A 14,919-nucleotide genomic window follows, 5' to 3' on the forward strand; every position below is an offset into this window, starting at 1 on the left:
CCGCATTGTGTCAGCGGCCCCGGAGAACAGCCTCGCGTTTCAGTGCCCTTTCTCCGTCCGTCAGCCATTTCTGATCTTCCTCAAATGAGCTGTGCCATCAAAGCTGCGAGATGAAACGGACGGAAACCTCATTCTAATTTTACACCGCTGCTACCCTCCTCCAAACCCCACAGATTTTTCGCTTAACAATTTTCTTACTCCACATCATTCACACAATGGACAATAGTTATGATCGCTGGAGACTCTGAGGCATCTATATTTACATGTTTTTGCGCCTCAGACCGCTTGATTAAGACTCGAAACCTTTCTCATATAAAGTCTCAAAACTTAAAACCTTGAAGACATGGACAGAATCCTCAGGGCCTTTTTCTGCTCACCCTCTGGGAAAAGGGATTCTGCCTGGGAATACTGAGGAAAGGCTGGTGTGTGAAAATGGACGTTCTGCCCCACGTTCTCAGCCATTGGACGAAGCCTGCTTTCGCTTCGCTCGCTTTGACAGGGGGAGTCTCGGGGGAAACAGCGGCTTTTAGTTTATCTATATTTCCATGAATATTAAAGTCCAGGCTTTCAGCTCCCGCTTTCTTCATCCTGCAATTAAATCTCTTTTGACAGAAACACTTAACGGGTTATGTGAACGCTAAAGAACATTCCAGAGCAATTTACAACCCGCAGCATGATCAAATATGCTCCATTCTTCAAGCCCATGATGCTTCCTTTATCAGAACAGTGATTCACACAACAGCAGTAGCCCTATAAGAGACAAGCAGAGCACTGTTTTCTCACTTTGTCCTGAAATGGCCATCCTTTAGATAGCATGGTCCTAATGGACAGCAATCCACCCAGGCCACCCAGCAACTTAAAATACAAATTACAAATGGACAGTCCCTCTGTCTGGCACTAGATTGGACCTGATTCTGTTTCTAGTAGGTTTCTTCCTAGATATTCCACGGCAGTAGCTGCCAAAATATCTCAACCCGTTTCATACTTACTGTGATCCACCCCTTAATTAAAATACAGCCCAGTTATGCTGTATCAGCAAAATAACTAACTGTACATAAGAAACTTTATATAGACATTCACACCAGTCAAATTAAAATTAGTACTGCACAAGATTCAGTGTGCATGCAGTTGCTGTTATGTCATGTTAAGCACCATAGAGATCACAAGCTCTGGGACTACAGTGAATGCGGGTACATGCTGGTCTGCACTGTCCCATTTTGATCCAAGATAAGAACAGCAACAGGACAACCATGAGCCTTTCAGCCTTTTCATACAGTACTTTCAACTTAGGTGTCGGTAAATGTGGAAACTCTTGTGGGAAATGTCAATGATACTACAACTAACCTAGTAAATTACACTGTATAACCATAAAGTATAATCATAGAAAACAATAAGTTAGTTCTGAATAATGCTGAAAAGGAAAAATAGATAATTGTGCTTCCTTTGTTACTAGGCTGTTGAAAGAAACGAGTTGGCAATTCAGCAGTAGGCCTAGTGATCTTTTGTAAAACGGAGGGCATTAGCTTCATTCGGTCTATGGTTGCTACGTCATTTGCATAATTGACATAAAACGTCACTCAGGCCTGATAATTCTGGGGTTCAAGTCGTGAGAACGGTTGTGCTATATTTTGTTAGTCAGGACGGAAAACCCGATGTGTTCGTGTGGCAAAATTACACATCAGCGTGAGTTTGCTAACCAGCTAGCGAACGGTAGTTAACATTTGGTCGTTTGTAATCGGACGGTTATGTTCTTGATTCGCTCCTCTCATGAATCAGTCGCAAACGACGGCCAAACAAATTACTGCCAGTGTCACCTTGGTTCATAAAACTATGGAGGAAGAATACAGGTTCGTCTGAGAAAACAAGGTAAAGAGATATACGAAAGCAACACCCATGTGCCATAGTTTTAGAAAACCTACCCCTGTTGCGGTCTGAAATTATGTGGCACTCAATATAGTGAGCTAATTGATATCTACCTGACGTTAAGTGATAAGTTAACAGTAGCCTAGCTCAGCCTGGTGTCCTTCGTCTGTTCTCTGACGATTGTGCTCCACCGACGTTGTTTCTAGTTTGCTTTAGACTAAACGTACACGGTTCTGAATCTTGTCCTGTTTATAAATTAGCTCCAATATGGATTTTACCATTCGTATTTGTCCGCAAAAGCGGTGTGTTTCCAGCACAAACGGCTGTTGTTGGCTAACGTTGGAAGGTAACGCGATTATTTCCCGCTCCCAGTTACTGCCCAAGGCAGGTGCGCGTGAAATGGCACGAGCGATGAGGCCGTCCCTGCAGTGTTGCACTTAATGTCCACGCCAGCACATTTCATGTTTTTAGACAGCAACCTAAATGTAAGTTAGAGTTTTCGCTACACCAAATAGATCAGGTGGCTGCTAGGTCTTCACATGACTCGCTTTAATCCGTAACCGAACGTTTTGCTGAAATCATGATTCTGCAGTGCCATATCTCCAAATCTTGACAAGGCCCCTGGGCTGCTCAGGATGTACCGTCGCTGTATCTGTCCTTAAATGGGTAGTACTAGCAGTCCTGTGTTTTTATCTTCTTTTTTCTGTTTATGTAAGTCTTTTCAGCGTGTAGGTAAATTAATATTGGGACAAGTTTATGTTTTGTTGAAGGATATTTATGGAAATAAAAGTGGAATGTCTGGATTTTCTGGTCCTGGTGGTTTGAGGGATGTTGTCACCGGAGTGCTTTGCGCTGGTGAAGTATTCAGGTAAAGGAATCTTCAGAGACAGAGAAATCTTGGGGGAAAATCCCAGCAGTTCATATTTCACATAAATGTCAGCGATTAAGCCGGTCGGCGTTGCGGCTTCTAAGAGGCTTATGAAGCGGCTCTGTTGTGAAATTAGACCTGACACACTTTGAGGCGGCGTGTCAGCAGAGCTGCAGGGTTGATGTGGAACATGGAGGTCTGTTCCTGAGAGATAAGAGCAGACGGTGAGTGGGCACACTCGGATTTTACCGCCATCCCCGCCAGCGTCCTCATTGGCTGAGTCCAAGCCCCTAAATCTGTAGGCCCAGGGATGTGCAAGTAATCTCCAGTGCGAGGAATAATATGCATTTGAGCTCCTGACACTTCTCTTCTGTCTGAGTGTATGTGCATGTGCAGTGTGTGTGTCTGCGCGTGAGTGTGTGTGCACAAGCGTGCGTGCGTGTGAATGTGTGAGTGAGTGAGTGCGAGCGAGTGTGTGTTAGTGTGTGTGGTACATGGTGGTGCCAGGCATGCTGTATAGGGGCGGGGGGGCATGGGGATATCTCTGAGTGCGTCATGACCTTCTGTACATGGAGCCTGTCTCCTGCATGCAAAGCAGGACCTGTAACTGCAGTAATGATCTCACACACACACACACGCACACACACACACACGCACACACACACACACACACACACACACAGTCGTCCCTGTAGTAGGCCGTCTGGTCGCCCGCTCGTCAGAGCCGGTGTTGGCGCGGCGTTGGCGCGGTGTTGGCGGAGGTGTGAATCCCTGGCGGAGCAGCAGTGGCCGGGGCATTCGCACCTCCCCGCCCGGCTCCTGTGGAACAGCAGAACAGGAGGACGGGGGAAAAGCTGGCCCTGCACAGCCTGCTCGGAATGCTGGAATATCGCATGAATATTTCATGCCTCCATATGACACCCTTTTCTTCAGACCCGGGCCGTGTGCTCCTGTCTAGGCCTTCACCCACCGTGCAGCTGCTTAAAAGTAATCTTAAGTGGTTTGGGAATCAGCGGGCTCTGAAAATTGCCGAGGAATTAATGTTTTTTTCCCCCCCTTGCGAAGGAATTAATGTTTTTTTTTTTTTCTTGAACCTACTCTGTTGTCATGGAAATGTGCCTTTTTGAGTGGAGCAGTTGTAGTGGCAGGCCTGAATGGGGAGAGTGATGGGTTGGGTTTTTAGAGTAATCTCCCCACACAAAGAAACGAGAGGGAGGACATAAAATCAGAGCTTCACGGTAAACGTAAAATTTAACATTTCCAGCCTCGAGCTGACAGAGAAGGAAGACGTTTATCTGTTTTTAAGACTGCTTTAAAGGCCGTGGGGGTGGGGGGGAGGACTCTGCACAAACAGCCACAGGGAACACAACCAGCACACTGCAACGGCACACACCCATTCAACACAACCGCAACCCAACAGAACCGGACACACCCATTCAACACAACCGCAACCCAACAGAACCGGACACACCCATTCAACACAACCGCAACCCAACAGAACCGGACACAACCATTCAAACACCCAACCCACGACACACCATCACACGACGAACCGACTGACACACCCATTCACACACCGACCACAACCGGACAACCATCAACACAACGCAACAACAGAACGGAACACCCATTCAACACACCGCAACCCAACAGAACCGGGCACACCATTCACACACCGACACCCATTCACACACGAACCCAGACGACACACCCATTCAACACGACCGCAACCCAACAGAACTGACACACCCATTCAACACAACCGCACCACAGACTGGACACACCATCCCAAAGCACCAACGCAACACAAACACGACCAACAGAAGACACCCTCACACACCAAAACGACCGCACACACCCCTCAAAGCCCTCTCTTGTCTGATGAGCATAAAAATTAATATAAAAATGTTTTTCTTATTTAGTTCTCTGGAAAAGGCGAACATGGCTGCGGTTTGCTTGTGATGCCGGATTGGTTGTGGATTTTAACATGGCAGCATTTGCCAGGGGCTCAGTGGTGTGGGGTGGTTACGCTGTTATGTGGAGGCTATTGGAGGCTAAAGTGCTGTGATTCTAGTCTCCCTGATCTCTGAGTAATCACCTCTGATTCTAATTCTCCCTGATCTCTGATTAATCACCTCTGATTATAATTCTCCCTCCCACTGATTAATCACCCATGTTTTAAAATAACAGTTTTAAGGACTAAACTTTAATAGTATTGTACATCTGCTTACATTTCAGCTCTTGTTGGATCTGAATGTGAATGAGAGAGCATTGGGCTGTTTCCTGTGGGAGCAGGTGCAGTTTATGTCCCACTCAGGTAACAGACCAGCCAGGCAAAAAACAGCACAGACACAGTCTGCAGGGGCAGGAAATGACATGGGCACTCAAACAGGAAGTGGGCTGTGGAGGCTGTTCCCCAGGCATGCCACAGAGATACACACTCTGTTCACTCAAACTCGACACAAACAGGGCGGCCATGCCAGACATGAACTCTGCCTCATCTTTAAAACGTGCCGGCTGTTTGCACTTATAAAAACCATCCACACTTAAAAGCATTTCCAGGCTCACTCTGCGGTCATTTACACTTCCTGGAACAGCACGGTCGTCTGGCTGGGCTGTTACCATCATACACTCTGTGATGCAGTCTTTCACCCTGACTTAGACCTACACACGCCTGAGCCTACACTATACCTCCACACTGTCTGTACATGCACACTGTCTGTGCCTCCACACTGTCTGTGCATGCACACTGTCTGTACTTCGACACTGTACCTCCACATTGTCTGTGCCTACATACTGCCTGTGCATGCAGACTGATATTGAGCGCTGGTTTTGTGGTTTTCCCCTGGAATTCCCTGCCTTTTCTGCAGGCTCTTCAGTAGCGCATGGTGCGGGCTCTTCAGTAGCGCATGCTGCGGGCTCTTCAGTAGCGCATGCTGCGGCCTCTTCAGTAGCGCATGCTGCGGGCTCTTCAGTAGCGCATGCTGCGGGCTCTTCAGTAGCGCATGCTGCGGGCTCTTCAGTAGCGCATGCTGCAGCCTCTTCAGTAGCGCATGCTGCGGCTCTTCAGTAGCGCATGCTGCGGCTCTTCAGTAGCGCATGCTGCGGCCTCTTCAGTAGCGCATGCTGCGGGCTCTTCAGTAGCGCATGCTGCAGCCTCTTCAGTAGCGCATGCTGCGGGCTCTTCAGTAGCGCATGCTGCAGCCTCTTCAGTAGCGCATGCTGCGGCCTCTTCAGTAGCGCATGCTGCGGGCTCTTCAGTAGCGCATGCTGCAGCCTCTTCAGTAGCGCATGCTGCGGCCTCTTCAGTAGCGCATGCTGCGGCCTCTTCAGTAGCGCATGCTGCGGGCTCTTCAGTAGCGCATGCTGCGGGCTATTGCTGGGGTAAGAAGTGGGGGGGGCCTGTGCTGGGTAAGTGTATCAGAGAACCCGCCCCTGCTTTCAGCAAGCTGGCACTTCTCTTATCTCCCCCCCCCTTCACCTCCCACCCCGTCCTGAATGTTCCCGGTCCCGGAATGCAGAGGTCCTTCAGCTGCAGATAACAGCCGCGAACATAACGACCTCCAAACCTCCGGAGATTAAAGCGCACCCAAACAGAACTGACTTGTTGTTCTTTGACTGTTCCTCCGGCAGAGTTGGAGAAATACAGTCTTTGCTGATCTCTGCCAGTGATCTTTCCTGAGCTGCCCAGACCGTCCTGTCAAAATATGAGTCAGGAGCCCAGAAGTCACCCTGCTTGGGTCTCTCTGTCTGTCCTGCGTAGCGCCAACAGGATCAGGTGATCAGGTGTTGTTAGCAGGACTTCAGCTGCTCCCCCCCCCCCCCAGCCGCATGCTGGCAGGGGATATTGCTGGTGCGGGAATCTCACAGGAAGTCGGTCGCCCAGACAAACACACTCCTGCGGAGTCCTGAGGCCTCGTGGCGCAGCGCTGATGAGTGTCATGTGACCACGCAGCCCTTGATGATAACACCATTCTTCTGCGCGTCCGTTTCCAGCGGCAGGGTCGCGCGGCGGGAAGCGGTTTCCAGGCGACCTTTCGCAGCCCCTAGTTACACTTTCCCTGTTGCCATGTGGGAAGGGAAGCAGGTAGCGACTGAGCCGCTCAGACAGGAAATGAGGGATCTGGGGAACTGGCCTTCACACATAAACAAGAGCAAAGCAGGACACTGAAGAGCTGCTCTACCCTGCTCCCTATACCACTCTACACATCTCTACCCTGCTCTCTATACCACTGTACACCTCTCTACATGCTCCCTATACCACTCTACACTGCTCTACATGTCTCTACCCTGCTCTCTCTACCACTCTACACCTCTCTACATGCTCCCTATACCACTCTACACTGCTCTACATGTCTCTATCCTGCTCTCTGTACCACTCTACACCTCCCTACACTGCTCCCTATACCACTCTGCACCTCTTTACCATGCTCTCTATACTGCTCTTCTCATCTCTACCCTGCTCTCTATACCACTCTGCACTGCTCTACCCTGCTCTCTATACCACTCTACACCTCTTTACCATGCTCTCTATACCACTCTACACCTCTCTACACTGCTCCCTATACCACTCTGCACCTCTTTACCATGCTCTCTATACCACTCTACACCTCTCTACACTGCTCCCTATACCACTCTGCACCTCTTTACCATGCTCTCTATACTGCTCTACTCATCTCTACCCTGCTCTCTATACCACTCTACATCTCTCTGCCCTGCTGTCTATACCACTCTACACCGCTCTACCCTGCTCTCTATACCACACTACACCTCTCTACCCTGCTCTCTATACCACTCTACTCATCTCTACCCTGCTCTCTATACCACTCTACACCGCTCTACCCTGCTCTCTATACCACTCTACACCTCTCTACACCTCTCTACCCTGCTCTTTATACCACTCTACACTGCTTATTCACATCAGCAGCACCTTGGTGAAGCAGTTTTGTTCTGCTGTCAGGTTGACTCACCTGTAAACCTTCACCAGTGCGGACATGGTCCGCACAGGGGTACATTTCTGCACTGAACATACAGTGAGAGTAAGAGGAAGGCTGGAGGTTGGAGACTTCTGAGAGATCCTGTGTAATTCAAAGGCAGGTTTCCCTGTGATGAGGAAAGCTAGTAATTCAGCCCTGTGAAACATGGCTGAAGATTGAATAATCATCTACAATCAAACTATTTGGCTTAATTTCACTGAAGAATGGGCATCGCCTCATCTGAAAAAATATTTAATCCTTAGTGTTGTCAGTTACAAGTGAAATCCATTTTTTTTTAAAAATCCCTCATGGAAGTTGCCAGAACAGATGGACTGTCTGTGTGGGGGGTGGGGTGTGAGGGGAAAGGGAATGTGAGGAAAGGATCGGATGGAGAGGAAGAGGAGAGGTGGAACACTGTCTGATTTTGCTGGGGTGGGGTGCCGGGGCTGCGTTGGGTGGCTGACCGTCTCCAGGTGACGGTGAACAGGATGATCTGCGCACCAGGCTCCCTCCTCGGGCCAATGAGCAGGAGCCTGATCTAACACAGTGAAGGAGGGAAAGGCGCATAGACTGTATTACATGAGCATTTTCCATGTGGCTTTAGTTTTTTAGCTCTGAAGAAAAGACGAGAGGAAAAAGATGACGTTTGTCTGCTCGGTCAGACGAGGATATCGGGCAGATGCCCGTGTGATATTTACCCCGTGTGCAGGTGCCCTCCGTGTGTACGCCCGTGTGTGACCACCTCCGCCCCCGCTCCTTCTGCCAGCAGGCGCGTGCAGTCTGCAGGGGCCAAAGTCAACGCTGAGGTTCGTCTTTTCCACCAACCGTGTCATTCTCTGTATTCCTGTCATTCTCTGTATTCCTGTTATTCTGTGTATTCATGTCATTCTGTGTATTCCTGTCATTCCATGTCATTCTGTTTGTTGGAACTAGCCAGCTTAGCTGTGGAGCTGGCAGGGGGAGATGCAGGGGCGGTACCGTGCCCTAGATTTGAACCCGCAAGCTCCCGTTATGCAATGGTGCCTTTCAGTTTTAACTCTCTCCTCAGTGTCGGCCCCGGCCCCCGCCCTCCCCGGGCCTCACAACAACAGTCCCATGATTCCATCTGTCACCAGACGAGGCGTAAGACTGATTCCTTAACAACACCCCGCCCCCGTGCTCTTTAATTCCGGGCCTCTTAATTCCTGGCTGGTTTCCCAAGATGCACCTCACTGCTGTACCAGGAGAGAGCGGGCTGTAAGGGGGGGGTTACACTCATAAAGCCAATCACACCCTCTACTACGGGTGCTGGGGATCCCCGCTACAGGTGTACCTAACCCCACCCCTGACTGGGGAATGACACACAACCTGATCCAAATCCTGCACAAGGCCCACAACACGCCTAGCACACACCTAGAACACGCCTACTGCACACCTAGCACAAGACTAGCACACACCTAGAACACGCCTACTGCACACCTAGCACAAGACTAGCACACACCTAGAACACGCCTAGCACAGGCCTACTGCACACCTAGCACAAGACTAGCACACACCTAGAACATGCCTAGCACACTAGCGCAAGACTGCACACACCTAGACAAGACTACTGCACACCTACCAGACTAGCAACAGCCTAGCACAGGCCTACTGCACACCTAGCACAAGACTAGCACAGGGTCGGGGGGGGCGCATGACAGAACAGACAGTAAATGCGAGAGATGGGCTCTCCTGGTGCGCCGGCTTTCTCTCCCTGGCTGATCACTGAACTGGGCCTGACATGAAACATGACATCATTGTTCGCATCACAGTGGGGTTCTCTTTTGTAGCTGTGGAAACGCAGAGAGTGGCACCAGCGTCTTTGCCAACGACTAGCTCGGCCTCTCCCCCCTGAGGACGGGCCTTTCTGCCATGGCGATAACCGTCTCGCGGGCGGGGCCGTGTGGGGGGGGTGGGGGGGGCAGGGAACAGGTCTCTCTCTCCAGTCACCACAGAACCCCTTCAGGAGATTCCACAGCCACCCGTCCCCAGGGGCAAAGTAATTGGATTGGTTGCACACACACACACGCAAACACACTCACTCACACACACTTATGCACGCACACTCACACACTGACGCACACACTCACACTCACTCACGCGCGCACACACACACACACACACACACACACACACACACAGGCAGGCTGTAAATCTAGTAAGTGAGAAGCAGAGCTGGGACTGTGTGTCTGAGGGAGAGGAGTGCCTGTGCGTGTCTGAGCCGCTCTATAGTCATTACTGACTGAGCCGCTCTATAGTCATTACTGACTGAGCCCTCTATAGATTCGACTGAGCCGGCTAAGTATTGACTGCGGCCCCAAGTCACACTCACTGAGCCGCTCTATAGTCATTACTGACTGAGCCGCTCTATAGTCATTACTGACTGAGCCGGTCTATAGTCATTACTGACTGAGCCAGTCTATAGTCATTACTGACTGAGCCGGTCTATAGTCATTACTGACTGAGCCAGTCTATAGTCATTACTGACTGAGCCGCTCTGTAGTCATTACTGACTGAGCCGGTCTACAGTCTTTAATGACTGAGCCGCTCTGCAGGGCCTGGTGTTTTCTTCAGAACTGTGACTGTCTCAGACCCTCTCAAGGTTCCAGCACTGACCGCCCTCAGGAAGTATCCCCTTCCCACTTCCTGTCCTCTTCCTGTGTCATCAATCACCGATAGAGAAGAGCCCACCGTTCCTCTTCTCTGCCGTGAACGTGACTCTTTGTTTGTACAGAGGGAGGGGTGGGGGAGTTCCCGCCTGTTTTTCTGTGTGTCTTAAGTAAAGGTCACCTTGGCATTTCAGAGTCTGACGTCTGTGAGGGCACCATGAGGCTGTTTGTCTCCCGCCTACATCGGCGGCCGCGGTCTGGAGCGCGCTAGTGGGCGCTAGTAATCTAACCCAGTAGATTTTAATTTGTCTTTCTGTTATAACACAGACATGTTAACATAACGTACATGCAGTTTGTAGTTTCCTTTCATTTGGCGACCAATGCAGGCTTTGGAAACAATCTGCAGGCACTGCGGCCCTCCAGGACGGGAGTTAAACCTGCAGACGCTGCGGCCCTCCAGGACCGGAGTTAAACCTGCAGGCACTGCGGCCCTCCAGGACTGGAGTTAAACCTGCAGATGCTGCTCCCGGACGGTTCTGCAGCAGGCCCTCCAGGACCGGAGTTAAACCTGCAGGCTGCGGCCCTCCAGGACTGGAGTTAAACCTGCAGAGCGCGGCCTCAGGACTGGAGTAACCTGCAGAGCAGGACTGGAGTAACTGCACACTGCAGCCTCCAGGACGAGTAAACCTGCGGCCACCCCCCCACAGCTTAATATAAGGCAGGTGTTTGTCCCCCCAGCACCTGAAACACAAGCTGTGTTAAGTGCATGCCCGTGCAGCGTGTGGGGAAGCTGACTGACGCTGGGGCGGGAGGGTTTAGCTGCGCTGTCTGTCCGGAGAGAATGCACCATTAATCTCTCAGGACACATTTTTAATATTTCTCGAGCAGATGATTATAGAAGCGCTCTGCCTGGAAATCAGAAAGGCTTTGCTCCGTCAGTTCTGTGCAGTGTCATTTCTGTGCTGGGTCAATTATCTCTGGGGCGCTTCTGTGCTCTGTCAGTTCTCTCCGGGGCAGTTCTGTGCTTCTGTGCTGGGTCAGTTCTCCCCAGGGCTGTTCTGTGCTGGGTCAGTTCTCTCCGGGGCAGTTCTGTGCTTCTGTGCTGGGTCAGTTCTCCCCAGGGCTGTTCTGTGCTGGGTCAGTTCTGTGCTGGGTCAGTTCTCTCCGGGGCACTTCTGTGCTGGGTCAGTTCTCCCCAGGGCTGTTCTGTGCTGGGTCAGTTCTCTCCAGGGCTGTTCTGTGCTGGGTCAGTTCTGTGCTGGGTCGCCTGTATGTCAGTGGAAATCTCTGCGCGTTTGAGGCACTGTAGTTTGTGACGCTCGGCTGGCCCTGTAGCCTGTGATTAGCCGCAGTGCCCCACCCCGCCCCGCCCTGTCCTTCCTGTCCTGCTGTCTTCCTCTGCCCCCAAATCCCATCTCTCCCTGCCTGCTGTGACACACACACCCTTAACCTGTTTCCGAATGCTCTGCCACCTGCCACTGCGCGGCAGCCATCTTGGCTCTTCGGCGGCTTCTTGCTGGCTCAGAGCCAAGATGGCAGATGGCTTTTCCGCCCAGGAGCCGAAGGAGGAGTCCCAGTGGAGTGGCTCTCCGGGCCCTGAGTGTGTACACAGCGTTGCTATGGCAGCAGAGGGGTTTTGGCTGAGGACTGCGTTGTGAGGAGAGCGTGCCGCAGGTTGTTATCTCGCATGGAGCTTTGGTGTGCTTGACTGCGCTGGGCCTTGGTGTTCTGTGGGGCCTGTGCTTGACTGCGCTGGGCCTTGGTGTTCTGTGGGGCCTGTGCTTGACTGTGCTGGGCTTCGGTGTGCTGTGGGGCCTGTGCTAGACTGTGCTGGGCCTTGGTGTGCTGTGGGGCCTGTGCTTGACTGCGCTGGGCCTTGGTGTGCTGTGGGGCCTGTGCTTGACTGCGCTGGGCCTTGGTGTTCTGTGGGGCCTGTGCTTGACTGTGCTGGGCTTCGGTGTGCTGTGGGGCCTGTGCTTGACTGCGCTGGGCCTTGGTGTGCTGTGGGGCCTGTGCTTGACTGCGCTGGGCCTTGGTGTGCTGTGGGGCCTGTGCTTGACTGCGCTGGGCCTTGGTGTGCTGTGGGGCCTGTGCTTGACTGCGCTGGGCTTCGGTGTGCTGTGGGGGCTGTGCTTGACTGCGCTGGGCCTTGGTCTGCTGTGGGGCCTGTGGTTGACTGCGCTGGGCCTTGGTCTGCTGTGGGGCCTGTGCTTGACTGCGCTGGGCCTTGGTGTGCTGTGGGGCCTTGCTGCTCTGCCTTGTCGCTGTGCGCCTTCAGACTGCCTGGGCTTGCAGATAAGAGCCTGTGTTGGCAGAGCGAGAGGGCCTGGTGTCTCGCCTACAGCGCTAGCAGCACCTTCACACCTACAGGCGCTCATGGTGCTGCAGCATGTAGAGTAGCAAGACACTACAGTCCTCAGTGCTCAGCGAGGCAGACTGCAGACCTACAGCCTCATGGTGCTGCAGCAGGGAGATCAGACCTACAGCCTCATGGTGCTGCAGCAGGGAGATCAGACCTACAGCCTCATGGTGCTGCAGCAGGGAGATCAGACCTACAGCCTCATGGTGCTGCAGCAGGTACAGCAGGGAGAAAGGCCAGTGGTGTGGCCAGCAGTGTGTTTGGCTGTGTTACACTGTGCAGTGGAGACCCCACACTGGCAGAGAGGCAGTCCTCCACTGTAAATAAATAATGCAGTTTATGCAAGCTAATTACAGTCAGCCCCATTTATGCTCCTAGCTGTCAGCTGTTCTGGTTTATTTGGGATTTTTTTTTGGGGGGGGGGGCGGATCTGCGTTGGTTTTACTAGTGAAACATAATTATTTCCATTTAGTCACTGGGTCCGTGGGGAAGGATTAATTAATGTTTTCCATACAGCCTTCACACAACATTTTAATGAAGATTTTCCATACAGCCTTCACACAACATTTTAATGAAGATTTTCCATACAGCCTTCACACAACATTTTAATGAAGCTTTTCCATACAGCCTTCACACAACATTTTAATGAAGCTTTTCCATACAGCCTTCACACAACATTTAAATGAATATTTTCCATACAGCCTTCACACAACATTTTAATGAAGATTTTCCATACAGCCTTCACACAACATTTTGGCATGACATTAAGGCTACAAGTGTTGTGTGAGAGTTAGATGTTGGTGTTGGAACATAGTGTCAGAACTACTGTGTCATCTGACATCCATAATGTAACTCTATAAGAGTTCAAATGCTACCCCTGAAGGTGTTTAAAGTCTGTAGAGTGGAGAGTAGCTCTTCTAGCGCTTTCTGATAAAAACATTAGATTTCCCAAGTGACGGAAAGGCCTGTCACATCGCTCATATTTGCCTGCAAGGATTAATCGGGGTAGATAAACCGTGAAATTAAAAACTACAGCTCCGCTTGTACTACGCCAGAAACTCAATTAAGAGTAAAGGCTTTTTGTTTTCTTGTATCATAAAAAAAGAATAAAACCAGCGACAGTGAATAACTTCGGTCTGGCTGTAATTTGGTCTGGACGGTACTTCACATGAAAAAAGAGGACTTGATTGCACACACACACCTGCACACACAGCTTTTTTGCCCAAATATACAAATGGACTTCATGATGTAACTTTTATAATCCAGAGTATGTCATGACTGGTAATATTGGAACTTCCTGACTAAAATGCACTAATTTGACCTCTGACCTCTTATCTGGCTGCCTGTCTGCGCTGTGGCGGACTGTGAGTTTATGTGGGGAAATATGCGCCTGGATGCAGCCATCTTGCTCTAATCCTCTGTGTGCGAGCTGAAAGCTTCTGAGGAGCAGATTTTTTTAATGTGACATAATTATATATTTAATGCCCGTGTGGTTTATCTCCTTCCCTGCCGGGGGCTCTAATCTGCCAAGCCCCATGCTCCCAAACAGGGCCAGAGTTCGGCATCTAAAGCCGCCTTCTTCCGGAACCTTCTAAATCCAGCTGCGCCTCCCAGCCCCACCCCACCCCGCCCTGCCCCACACCACAGGGGGTATGACTGGCAGAGTGACTGGTTTACCTGTGCAGGAGCAGGTTTACTGTGCAGGAGCAGGTTTACCTGTGCAGGAGAAGGTTTACTCTGCAGTAGGAGGTTTACCTGTGCAGGAGGAGGTTTACTGTGCAGGAGGAGGTTTACCTGTGCAGGAGCAGGTTTACTGTGCAGGAGGAGGTTTACCTGTGCAGGAGCAGGTTTACTGTGCAGGAGGAGGTTTACTGTGCAGGAGGAGGTTTACCTGTGCAGGAGCAGGTTTACTGTGCAGGAGCAGGTTTACTGTGCAGGAGCAGGTTTACTGTGCAGGAGGAGGTTTACCTGTGCAGGAGCAGGTTTACTGTGCAGGAGGAGGTTTATCTGTGTACAAGCAGGTTCAGTTGTGCAGGCACAGACTGGTGGTCTTAATGTAATGTCATGACATTACATTGCTGGCATCAGGCTGACTCTGATCCTGAGCGACTTACAATGAGAAGACAAGCGCATGAAGAAATGCATTTACAGACTGTCTTTACTGCACATGCCCACAAAAACAGCCCTGTGGTACCCAGGATTCACAACCCCTCAATCTGAGTCCAT

The 14,919-nt window shown here is 50.9% G+C and overlaps 1 protein-coding gene across 1 annotated transcript in view; it reads left to right on the forward strand.

Moving 5' to 3' along the window:
* Positions 1 to 1,627: 1,627 nt before the first annotated feature.
* sema4f (sema domain, immunoglobulin domain (Ig), transmembrane domain (TM) and short cytoplasmic domain, (semaphorin) 4F) overlaps positions 1,628 to 14,919 on the forward strand; it is a 57,566-nt gene continuing 44,274 nt past the window's right edge. The window contains exon 1 of the mRNA XM_064341875.1: positions 1,628 to 1,866. The gene's annotated coding sequence lies outside the window, so the exon portion shown is untranslated. The remainder of the gene's footprint in view (positions 1,867 to 14,919) is intronic.

This window comes from Anguilla rostrata, chromosome 7, assembly GCF_018555375.3.
Source record: "Anguilla rostrata isolate EN2019 chromosome 7, ASM1855537v3, whole genome shotgun sequence".
Taxonomy (NCBI): Eukaryota; Metazoa; Chordata; class Actinopteri; order Anguilliformes; family Anguillidae; genus Anguilla; species Anguilla rostrata.